Here is a 10,220-nt window from a genome sequence, read left to right on the forward strand (position 1 = left end):
CTGCTGCCTCTCAGGTTTTGGCCTTGTTAGAATTAAAATTTTTGCCTGCTTCTGGGGAGTTAAATAAAAAAGCTCGCGAGCCGCGCATATGAAACCGGAACGGTGAGTTGGATTTGCGTAGGGACTGGCGCGGTTCAGCTGCCCGTACTAGTCTTCCTTCAACTCTTTACCTGGGGAAGTAGACTTCGCTGCTTCCCGCAACAGTACTTGCTCTGCGCCAATCGAGGAAAATATAAAGTAAAAATAAAAATAAGCCTTTTACTTAAAAGCTCCTGTACGGGATAGCTAATGTAGTTCAGGTACTCTATCGTCAAGCAGACGTATAATAGGGTTCGTATATATCATGTAATGGTCGCTGTTATACTCGTATTTCATTTAGAGCATCAGTCGACATATGGCTTGCATAAGGCCAGACAGGATATATGTCTCATATTGAATGCATGAAAGATCAAAAATATACCAATCTGAATAGAATATTTTTACCATTATATCAAATAGATAATATAATTCGATCTACAATAAATTAACTTATATTAAATTTAATTAAATGAGCTAAGTATTGTCATCTCCTTTTAGCAATAGCAATAGAAACTAAAGCAGCTACAGTTAGTTCTCTGCCTGTACTTAACATTATAGCTCTTTATAATAAAAAAGAAAGGAGGAGTCATGGTACACATGCAAATATATATACACACACAAAACAAGTATTTAGCAGAGGTATATATCTAAATATTAATTTTAAAAAATATTTATATAAATTTTAATATTTAAGAGGAAATATATATATATAATTAAAAAATAAATTCTATTTTTCAACAAAGTTCGGAAGATGATAGGCATGGTTATCAATACTTCGGTTATTTTTCATTGGCTAATAATAGCTGTTCAAAAAAAAATCCAAAATAAATAGCCAATATTCTTTTATAAATTGATCAATAATTAACAATTAAAAAAATGTTGTAAAAAAAAAAGAAATCATTTGTGTCAACGAACTTTAAAGCTGCTCGTATGCATATATTGGATGGGTAGGCACACGTTCAAAACATTTTCTATGACAAAATCATCAGTTTAGTTTGGTGCAATAGAGTTCGATTTTTTTCCCTTAAAGAAAAAAAGTTGATCTAGATTTATGAATATTGAAATAATTACAAATTTATTTTAGGTTTTCGGTCTTGAAAATAAAAACCCTTTTGCAAAGAAGACCTTTGCTAGGGGTTTGGATGTCAAGCTGTACGTGAATTGCCTCGGGTGTAGACTACCAAACAACAACACCAGTATTCGTTGGTCCGGCAGAACATGTTACACCAGGGTTCTGCTGTCGCAGTCATTGCTTTCCTGACAGCGCCAACAGCCATCCCCAGTTCTCTTAAAGTCCCAACTGCCGACGACCGCAACCTGTGGGGGCGGTCGGAACACCACCTGAGACTGACACCGGGACAGAGATCGAGACGCTAAAACTACCGCCTCCCCCTCCTCCTCCAAGTGCGATCTCTCGATCCGGTCAACGTTTCAACGACCCACACAGGGCGGGCTCGAAGCTCTTATCTCAACCTAGCTTCCTCCTCCTCCTTTTCCATCTCGATTTCTAGACTGGTCTGGGGACAGAAACAGAGGGGGAGAAAGAGAGAGAGAGAGAGAGAGAGAGAGAGAGAGAGGGGCCGTTGGGAGTACGGGCACCGACTTTTCCTGAGATGGTTAGGATGACCGCTCCACACTCTCGTCTCTGCGATATCTCCGTAGCCATCGGCCAGCGGCGATGGATGGCGACCAGACGTCGACCATCTCGCCTTCTCCCACTGTACGCCCCCGCGCAGCACGGGGGTTCTCCGAGTCAGCAGGGCCATGGATGGCGACCGGACGGCCATCTCGTCTCCCTCCCACGGTACATCCCCACGCAGCGCGGGGGTTCTCCTTGTTCGTCGTCTTCTTGTTTGTTTCTTCCTTGCCCCACCCGTCCTCGTCGCCCGGCTCTCTGCTTCTTTGCGAGACAGCGACCGGGCCTCCCCTTATCTCTCTCTCTCTCTCTCTCTCTCTCTACTCGGGGAGGATCGAGTGCAAGGGTTACCGCCTCACCGGGTGGTGAGGTGTACAAGCGGGTGGGTGCTGTTCTCTTCTGGGTCGTCGCTCGTGGGGAGATGGTACTGGAGAAGACGAAGGATTATTTGCCATACTGCTCTCTTCTCTTTTACCGAGCAAATCGGGAGGGAGCAGTTGCTCCACCACCTTTTTAACTATGGAGGCAGACTGGAGAGCTGAGAGGTCACACCCTTCCCTCCTTCCCCGTACTGTTCATTCCAACGCCCATTCTGTGACACGTTCGCTACTTTTTATAGGCTTGGGACGACTCTGATGAACAAAATTTGAACCACTGCCCCCCTGGATAAATGTTGCAGTACAGATGGGGACCATGTATGTCGCACAAAAAAGAGAAACGCAGTCATAGCTGTTCGTAACATCAACCATAAGAAGCTTGGCCTATGCCGAAGTGGCATGCGACAGAACTGCATGCACGTGAGTACGTACTCTATGAACCTGCGCCATGTCCCTTCAGAAAGGCCAAGGAGAAGATTGGTCCAAATTTGACCGTCCAGGCATAATCAAGAGAAGAGAGCTGTTACGACCGTGAGGTGGCGGACTCTTGAAGAAGATTTATAGCTCTGGGAGATTGAGAGTTGCTTCCAAAAGATGAAGATTAATATAAACAAGGATAGAAAGCGGAGATGCTTTTATAGATGGATGGCAACTTTGGTATGCATTCTCCTTCTTTGAGGAGTCGTGAATTATTTCAAATTCGTTGCCAGCCCCGGCATGTGAAGAAGCATTATTGCTTACATTAAATTTTTTTAAAATGATATGATAGCTATTAATCATCATTCAGGCTTTAAGTTTTAACCAGAGAAGTCGCACTTAAAAGGGAAGCTAATATTGTTGGTTTTGCAATGACTGCATGTCAACTAACAAACAATTTATAGGCAGGACAAGTTGTTTGATGGTCATTGCAAAAATAGAAACTAAAAAAAATATATTCATCAAAATTATTAGTTATTTTAAGAGAATACAATCTTCATCGATTGAAATGGAAAGATTTTGAAAAGTTCAAATGGAGGGAAGTTTATTAATATCCTGAGCTCGGATCAATATTAGGCTTCATTGAGCTTATTTTGTCGAGGGAAGAGCCAAGCTCAGATACATTTATAGCTCAATTTATAAATTAGTTGAGCCTGAATGCTTTGGGTAAGGATCTAACTAATATTAAATAATCAATCCATATGAGCAATAGATAGATATGACGCTACACCTTCTGTCGCCATTGAATCTGGGATGAGGTCGAAGTGCAGCTTGGACAATCCTGAGGTTGACTGGAGATAAGCTAAGTAAGTTGGCCGAGGTATTAGGGTGGATCTTCTCCAGACATGGCCTACAAAATTTCTACTTGTCGGAGAGTAGCAGAGTATCCTCCGATACTTAAGTCAAATTAACGAGAAAACAACGTAAAAAAAAAAAAAGAATTTCAGCAGAATATTGTCTCTGTGAATAATAATGTATGTGTACCTGAAGTCCTCCAAGCTACCCCTACCTATTTTGTTGTTATCTGGTCTAACGTGGCGTATAATGAAGGCTAGATAACGGCCGGTAGTACGGCTAAGTTGTGGGTGCTAGACCGCGTAAGCGGCGGGTAGTGCTGGTGGGGCGCAGATTGCGGCGTTACGATGACTGCGGGCTGCTAGAGCTATCGATTGTTGGAACTATCAATCTTTTTCGATGCATGCTGATTATTCTCTTCAGTCGATGGCTTTTTGGCTGATCAGCTCCTCGGCCGAGTAGCTGAAGAGCTCACTTCGATTAGTTGGCTGCTTTACTAGGGCCGACTTTGTTCTCCTCGGCTTACGTCCGAGGTCATGGGGGAGGTTGGGCCCATGCAAGGGCAAAATGTCCAATATTTGCTCTAGCACCTTGGTACCGTGGCAATATGGGATTTGAATGTATTTGTGCAAATGAACCAAAAAAAATAGGAAAGGAAAAAAGAAATTACAAACATTGCAGGTTTAATACATCGCGATATAATATGATACGAAATAATTTTGATCCAGTTGCTAACGTTAGGATGGATGGAGGTTTCCTATACGGGTCCCATGCATGATGACCCATGACAATGTAGGCCCCTTATGATATATGAGACCGTCGGTTGCCAAGATGGTCATGATCTATAGTTTGAACCTTGGGTTCCTGTGCGATACGAAAGGATTGGAGTCTACTTATTGTTTTTGGAAATCCTGTGGAAGTTCTCGACCGTTGTGCTTTGCTAGATTGCTCTACCGCTTAGGCTCTAGGTGCCTTATTAATTCAACTCAGACATTGAGTCTCCTTGAATAAGAAAGGAAATTTTATTTTATAATTAAAAAGTACTTCAACAGTACCAGAGTTTTGTACAAAAAACGTAAACGAATAATATGTAATTATTTTCTTATTGCTTTAGCCGCCTGTACCATACTAATTGAAAGTGAAGTAATAGAAAAATTACACGTCTGACTTCCTCGTTTCTTTAAAAAATTGACGGATTGGGTTTGGGGTTGGCAAGATGTTTGTTCAACCTAACCCCGCACTGATCCAAAACTTATAATTCATAAACTATTGCAACGCAGGTTGGCTGGGTGTTATACAATCAAGCCATACCAAATCCTGCATGTTGAAAAGTTATTAAACAAGCATGGTTACGATGGGCATGAAAAATATATCCTTAATCTTTTTCTAAATAAAAGGAAAAACTATATATATATATAAAACTTAAAAGCACTTTGGACAATGCCTAAATAATTTATGCTTACTTGCCTCTTGAAGATTTGTGATATTCAATAGATATATTCGATTCATGACTAGGCCGCTCATGTTAACTAGTTTCTACAATTTTAGCTCATCCACAGCAAAAAAAATGTTGATGATAAGGAGTTAATAGGGCTAGTAAAATATAATCCAATCTATTAATCTGATCCATGCTCAGTCTGCAATAAATAGATTTTGGTTTGAGCTAAACAAGCTCGGATCGTAAATAGATCGACCTGTTTAAACTATTAATAATCAAACTAGGGTTTAAGTTTCAGCTCCTTAATCTGTTTAACTCGTTTAATAATCAGATTGGATCGAGTTAAGCTGATTGGGCAGATCATTTATTTTAGGTTAGCAAGATACATGGATTATATATGTTAACATATCAACAGATGAAGCAAGTTACCTATTTATTAAATATGTTAAGCAAGTTGGATCCGGTTATTTTTTTATTAAATTTAGCATGTTCAAGTTCTAGGTCCTAACTTGTTTAATAAATATTTCAAGTCTCATTAGATTTGAAATTTTCTAATCACCGACCTGATTACCACCCCTAGGGGATAGCTTTGAAGGTTACATGACAGATGGGAGGTCGAGCAACAAAGCACTGTCATAAGGGAGATTTGAGGCACTGTCCGGATTCCTTAAGATAAATAAAACTCGAGTGCGCATGTGTGGATGGTTACACAATTTTTTTCAAACAAAATGAGATGCAACGTGGGATATGACTTAGATGCAACACGAGTAACAACATCATTGTCATTTTTGCCGGGCATTAATCCTACTATTAGATTCACCTTAATTCATATTGGTCTCTGGCATAAATTACATTCTAAAAGCCATGATGAAGCGACAACTAGTGGTGGGACTTTAGGCGCTGAGGATAGAATAAAATTGACCTCCATTTTAATTCCACGAGCAGAATCTAGATCACTTTCTCAAGATCTAGTTGCTAGCTTCTTAGCCGTGGCTTTTGAAACTTGCTCACCTCACACGCTATCATATTCGTGCAAGAATAAATAACTAACAAATACATACATCATACAATAATAAAAAATAATTAATAAATCTAAAGATCGCTTTTCGTATCTTTATTCTCAATCATCTCCGATTCTATCATTTATAATCCTTCTAAATTAAGATAAGAATGCCACCTTCTGGAACCTCTTCCGAGACGTGGTCCAGGGACTAATAATGATTCTAGCTTAATGACGCTTAAAGTTCCAAGACTGTTTAGAAAAAAAACAATAAGGGATGACGTGTATGCTTACCAAAAAAAAAAAGAAAAAAGAAAAAAAAGAACGGGTCGTCTTCGGCCGTCGTTCGTATGGCGCGTTTCCCAGTCGCATGCACAGTAACGCATTCACGTGGAAACAGTAAGCACAGCAGGGCTAGGCTGCAGGGCTCGAGCGGTGCACAAATTCCGAGGCATGTGTTTCGGAAGATGGTGGAGAGCAATAAAATAGAACAATACCATATAATCCATCCCATTTCCTCTCCCAAAATAAGATGTGCACCTGATTCCAAAATATAAAGTAACACTCCTACAAAAGGTGATCTTCTGAAAAGCATGAATGGAGCTGTCAGCTCTTCAGTACCTGAGCATATATTAGCATGAACTAGTTACAGCAAGCTAACTCAAATCATGTTCCTAGACTGTTTAAGATGCATTCTTCACACACACAGCACAACTGAGATAGCTATTCTTCAACAACAGCACCGATCTGACACTTCTCTAGCATGTCATAGAATGCATCTTCTGCAGACTTCCAGCAAAGACACCCAGTAGTGTACGGCCCTATGCAAGGTAGCATGCGCAATTCAGCTGGAACCCCGCAAGCAGCAAGCTCTATTCTGTAAATAAAGCATGAGAAAAGTTAGTGCAGCAGATTCATATGAAATGTTGTTCCTCCAACTTTAATATTAATAATACTACCGAAACAAGTTGTGTTGTGTGAGAGAAAAAGATTTATCACCGACGCCAATTCAACTCAATCGAAATTTAAGCTACATTTCACCTTGCATGATTTGATATTACATATCTAAGTTCGGCTGCGTGCCGAATCTCATTTATAATGTTTGTAAGATGTGGAGAACTAAGCTTAGCAGGTTTTGCATGATCAAAACCAGGAGTTTTCTTTTACTGATTCTTGCCTGCAGGCAGCTGATGCAGGAAAGGAACCAGGAAGCCGTGTTTTAAAAACATGCCACAGCGGAAAACATCAAGTGCTTGATAGAAACAAGGAAATGTGCATTAGTGCATGTTACACAGCACAAAATCAACTAGCATATAGACATGATGAGCAAGGTCCTTATTTTGCTCTTTCAATCCCTACCCATGCATTATCATCGAACGGTATCATACTCTCAAAAAATCAACCAGTAAGCCACATCCATAAGAACAGGGTCTATCTGTTATATCTGTCGACAAAACCCACATGAATGGCCTAAAATGGAATCCATGGATAGTGCAGTTAAGAGTTAACACACACCAGGCTGCAAAATAATCATTTAACCCTTATATCATTCATCATCACGGAACCAAAACCAATCAGAAAAGGGACCTTCTCACTTTGAACTGGAACGCAAGTTAGCAAATCATGTTTCATACAAGCATCCAAAATGCATAAAGGTAAGTGAAACGTTGACGCAGGACAGAAGGAGGAGGAGAGAGAAGAAGAGGAGGAAAAAGACGAGGAGAGGAGAAGAAGGCAAAGAGAAAGGGCAACTCAATATTCTGTATTCTCAAATCTCAACAATTCAAACTATATTCTTAATTAACATAGCAATGGATTTATATAAAAAATCCAAAATCTTAATAATTATCCGCATAGAAATAAAATACTAGGGTCCCCATCAAATTCTACTCCGAGAGTCCACATAAAATAAAATCCTCTAATTTTCAGATAAAATAAAATTTTCTAATTTCTATATTTGCGCCTAATAGAAATACGTCTAGATTTCTTATTAGACGATCCTTCGTCAAACCTTCTATTTGATTCTTAGTCATATTAGAGACAAATATGAGAATGCTTTTGCCAACTCACTTTCAAAAATATGAGTACTCTAACTTTCAAATTAGAAGTTAATTACTACACAAAGTCACATTGGATGCCATTGGGTCTTCTCACACTTCAAAAGTATGGAATTAATCTAGAGATCGCAATGTGAAGCTTTTGTCTTCAAGCATGCTGGAACATTACCTTTTCTACTGTATATATTAGAATTAAAGGAATACACATATACAAGATGTTGTTTGTGGTTACACTTTAAAATAATCAATGGTGGAACTTATGCATTCGTAGTTTTATTATGTAAAGTTTTAAGGAAAATTAAAGATGCAGCTAGACAGAAATTTCATTATCTAAACTGCAACTGCTCATTGATGAAGGCTATCCCCTATAGTGTGGAAATCATTAAACTTTTGCATGACCCTTAATATTTCAATGCATGCCTTAGATCATATTTCCAATTATTTTATAGCAGAAAAGTATAATCACTTCACACCATATTCATGAAGTTAAAGCTTTGGAGGAGTGATTACTATTTGGATTTTTTTTTTTGGTACATCCTCATTTTCATTGTGAAGTTGGGGTCTATTTGGTATCTTGGTTGCAACTTTTGAAGGGAAAAAATGGAGAATTTTGAAAGTTGTTTGCCAAAATATTGATTTCACTTTCAAGGTCTCAGTGATGCGTAAATGTCATATTATAGAAGATGAACTTATCGTTCTAAGTTGCCGACCAATCCCCCCCACCATCAACCCTTCATCACATATCTACCCTAGCTCATCCTAGCAAGGGGGTCTGAGAAGCTATATGGATTGAGAAGAAACATAGGGAAGGGGGAGAATTCTGAATGGGAAAAAAGGTGAGATCAACCTAGATATAAGCAAATGCTCAAATTGGATGGACATTTTGATCCGGATATATAGCAAAGTTATGGCTTGCCGCATGACATACCAACTATTGCACGGATCGCTCAACCATTCTGGCCCTACTTCTGCAAATGAAATATCCCATTTCAATACAAAACATCTATTTACAAGAATGCAGCGAACAGTGCACAAGCTAGCGCCTTCATTGTGTCATGCTAGCCTGTTTATCCAATAATAATTCGAATATATCCATTCCATCATGTTCTCCTCTTTGTGTGTCATTCTCAATCTGCTAAAGCAAGCAACAAGCACCGGTTTTTGTTCCATTAAGCACAACGTTTTTATTTCTTTCTCAGCTGACTTCTTATCAGTCTTCTCTCACCACAAAAACCAATTACAATAGAACAAAATTATCTAAAATTATCCCCAGTATTCTACGAAGCCACAGGATTGTGGTCTACATAGGCAAACATCTAAGCTCCTACTGTGTATACTCAAATCACATTGTTGGCCTTCAAATCATCCTTAGCTCAGAAAGATTGTCATTTGTTCGAACTATATCTTTTACCCAAAATCAAAGTCAAACATGCAAATGATTATATCAAAACATTTATAAATTGTTTGAGCAGATCATAAGAAAGTCATGCTAGTATTTGTTCGATCTTCGTCCAGAAATCAATACTTAAAAATAAAAAAAATATGCAAAAAAAACTTGAGAGCAAAATAGGTCACATCCAAAGCTTATCTATTCCAACTTCTTTTTTAAGCAATGAACCAGAAATAACTACATATAGGACAGTTAAATTAAGACCCGATCATAAAATACTCTTTAAAACATCAAAAAAAAGGGAAAATGGAACAATCTAATTTCAGATCTCCAACTCAAAGAATCAAAACAAAGATAACGAATTTCAGTGCATTTTCTAGAAGGGTTTTGGAGATTAACAAATTCAATTGCAATCCTCCACATACAAAGAAATTTAACAAAGAAAATTAGAGAAATATGAGGGCAAAAAACGCTCACCGGAGGCTCGGAAGAGGAGGGGGGGAGGGGGAGGAGCGGGAACTCGATGCCCTAAGTCTTGCCTGCGATTGGTTTGTATCTATCGGTCAATGAAAATTCAGTAGAAGCCCTTGGAAGTCCGTCGAATTACATAGCGCGAAACAAATCACCGCCGTTCGGATATTTCGCCTGATCGGTCGAGTCCTCTGAAGCTCCAGGCCCAGTTGTGGGGAAGGATTACTGGATTCGCACTCATATCCAACATGTAAGTTTGGGTTGGGCTGGGCCGGGCAGAATGATGTCGACTTGACTTCAAAGTGGACTTGAGCAGCCCAGCCCAGCCCAATACGAACCTCTACTTATATGGCTAGCCAAATGACCCGGTTAGAAACACAAGCATGACCCAATTTCTATAGACTATTCTTTCTACCATACAATACCCATTCCATGTTAGTTTGAGCATGTAGCTGTTAGCCATGAGATAGAAGATTCAAGCCCTTACTCTAAGATCTATTA

The 10,220-nt window shown here is 39.2% G+C and overlaps 1 long non-coding RNA gene across 1 annotated transcript; it reads right to left on the reverse strand.

The window, feature by feature from the left end:
• Positions 1-6,319: 6,319 nt before the first annotated feature.
• Positions 6,320-9,836, reverse strand: LOC120112963. The gene is made up of 2 exons (XR_005514614.1): positions 9,726-9,836; positions 6,320-6,678 (listed from the first exon to the last, which is right to left on the reverse strand). It is a non-coding gene; the product is annotated as an uncharacterized LOC120112963 (long non-coding RNA).
• Between the last annotated feature and the right edge of the window lie 384 nt (positions 9,837-10,220).

The sequence above is a fragment of the Phoenix dactylifera genome, chromosome 13, assembly GCF_009389715.1.
Source record: "Phoenix dactylifera cultivar Barhee BC4 chromosome 13, palm_55x_up_171113_PBpolish2nd_filt_p, whole genome shotgun sequence".
Lineage (NCBI taxonomy): Eukaryota > Viridiplantae > Streptophyta > Magnoliopsida > Arecales > Arecaceae > Phoenix > Phoenix dactylifera.